Below are 2,824 nucleotides of genomic sequence, written 5' to 3' on the forward strand. Positions count from 1 at the left end.
GACATCTTTCAATATTTATGCTTCATAGCTCAGACACCTACCTCATTTGGCTCTATTCCTTACTCACTCTAGCCTTTAGTCTGAAAAACTGGGGTATAGCTTAGGAAGAAAAATAATCACACGTAACATATCCCTTTCTGTAGCTACTTTAGACTTGGGTTTTTACTAGAAAATTCCTGAAGAGTATTTAAATACACATCTGTGGCTTTGTTGAATTAAGTCCCCTAATTAATATTTATAAAATACCCCCTGCTTGGGTTAATGGTATTGTTGGTGATACTATTATAGAGGGGATAGCTGAACAACGTCTGTGTCTCAAAACCAGTGTTAAATCAATCTCAGGGTAGAAAAGAATAAAAAGGGGAGTCTAGAACCACAAGTGCAGGCATATCTAGAATCCCTGTCCTTCTGGATCCACACTTCCTTCAGGGTCTTCATCATTGTAAATGTTCTCTGCCATTTGCCACACCTGCATGATATTTATTATCTTCTGATACAGAACAAATCACCCAAGGTTCATTGGGATTCCAGGAGAAATCAGATATCTTGGCAGTGTGATCACCATGAATAAACAACAACTCTGGTGGGCCATCTTCTTCATCTTCTGGGGGTTGTTCTCTGATTTTACTTAAATCCCAGACATTCAGTCTTCGATCAGTACCACTAGAAGCCAAAATAGTCTCATTGTGAGGGGACCACTGAACCTGGAATATTTCATCCTTATGTGATTCAAAGGAATGCAACTTAAGTTTCAGATTTCTCACATCCCACAAGGCAACAGTCTTGTCAGCTGATCCTGTAGCAAGAATGAACTCACTATAAGAATCGAAAGATAAGCACTTTGCTTCAGCAGTGTGAGCATCAACTGAGTGGATTGGCTTGGAAGTATTGTTTGAACGAGTATCCCAAATTCTAAGTTTCTGATCATCAGCAACTGACCCAAAAAGAGACTCATGAAGCAGATGCCAGGAAACATCTTCTACTACTGCTGTATGTCCAATGAAGATGGTCTTTGCATCTACCACTTTTCCTTCCTTTGGAACTGCACTGATGTCCCATAAACAGATGGTATGGTCATCTGAAACACTAAGTAAGTGCCCACTGAGATTAGGGTTCCAAGAAAGCCCATATCCTTCCATCTGATGTCCATGGAGACATAAGTCTGGGTTGCACTCTCCAGAAGGGTCTGGCTTAAAAGGATGTTTTGTTTAGTCAAAAGCAAGAACATCACTGGATGGAGTCTTTGTTGCAATGATGCAAGGATTCTTAGGCATGTAACAGGCCCTGTTTACTTCTCTTTCATGGTTAATCTTGATTTCTATTTCATTTTTCCCACTAACAGACCCAAACCCTCCAAATTCTCCTTTCTCACTGTCATAGTGTGGTGCGTCAAATTGTGCATCATCATCATTGGGGTGTTGTACTCTGGCTATCACAAGGTGGTTTTGTTCATCCGATGTGTGTGTCCCCAGGACAAGGCGATGAATGCTGAAATCTTTCCCTTCAGGACTGGTCACATCGGGAAGCCACTGCGCAGTGAGGCTGGGCCACTCCAGGGCATGGGTCATCAGCAAATCGTACAGAAAGGGAGTGTTCTTTTTCCATATTTTGTACTCCTCATTGATCATATGCTCTTCCACTACTTCATCAAAGGCTGCTTCCTTGTGGGCCATAGCGGCACGCTAGCCAGGGGAGACCCCGGGGGTCGTACATTGCGGGAGGGGCGGGTAGGCTGCGGGCTGAGGGATTCTTAATTCCAGTTCTAGCAAGAAGCTGGATGCAGAGCTGTGCTCAAGTGCAAAAAAGCCAAGGGATAGTCCCCAGGCCCTGCATTCAAGCCCCAGTACTGGCATATACATACACAAAAGAAAATCAGGACTGGAGGCACGACTCAGCAGTAAGAGCAACTTCTTAAGCACATGAACTGGAATTCAGACTTAAGTTCTGTCAAAAAGAAAAAAAATGTGGTGAAACCTAGTGCAAGATGATTAGGTCATTGGTGACAAAACCTTTGCAAGACATTAATGTAATTTGTGCAGGACTCCAGTTAGTTCTGCTAATTGCAAATTGTTATAAGAGTAAGCCTGGGACTTGAGTGCTGGTGGCTCATGCCTGTAATCCTAGCTACTTAGGAGGCTGAGATCTGAGAGTTAGATGCCAGCCTGGGCAGGAAAGTCTGTAAGATTCTTGTCTCCAATTAACCACCAGAAAACTGGAAGTGGTGCTGTGGCTCAAGTGGTAGAGTGCTAGCCTTGAGCAAAAGAAACTCAAGGACAGTGCCCAGGCCTAGAGTTTAAGCCCCAGGACCTGCTTCAAAAAAAAAGAAAAAAAACCTGGCCACTCTCTTTTGCTTTCTCTCACAAATCCACAGTGACAGCATTCCCCACAGTAGGTCCTCACCAGAGTCAAACAATGGCTGATACCATATTCTTGGCTTTCTAGAACTATGACCTCAACAACTTGTTTCTGCATAAAGTACCTTACTGCAAGCATTTTATTATTATCACAGCAGAAACTGGACAAGTAGCTATACATCAACTCCATTTCCATGTTGCTCCCTTTTTGTGTGTGTGTGCCAGTTCTGAGACTTGATTTCAGGGCCTGGGTGCTGGCCCTGGGCTGTTTTGCTCGAGGCAAGCACTACTTCTGGCCTTTTTTTCTTAATTGGAGATAAAAGTATCACAGATTTTCCTGTCTGAAAGGACTTTCAACTAGGATCCTCAGATCTCAGCCTCCTCAGTGGCTAGGACTAGAAATACTAGTCATCAGCACCTGGCTATTTTGCTACTTTTAAATTGCTATTTTGTTTTAATTGACCTAAAAC

The 2,824-nt window shown here is 43.0% G+C and overlaps 1 pseudogene; it reads right to left on the reverse strand.

The window, feature by feature from the left end:
* Positions 1-305: 305 nt before the first annotated feature.
* LOC125352282 lies at positions 306-1,673 on the reverse strand (annotated as a pseudogene).
* Positions 1,674-2,824: the final 1,151 nt, after the last annotated feature.

The sequence above is a fragment of the Perognathus longimembris genome, chromosome 6 (genome assembly GCF_023159225.1).
Source record: "Perognathus longimembris pacificus isolate PPM17 chromosome 6, ASM2315922v1, whole genome shotgun sequence".
Lineage (NCBI taxonomy): Eukaryota > Metazoa > Chordata > Mammalia > Rodentia > Heteromyidae > Perognathus > Perognathus longimembris.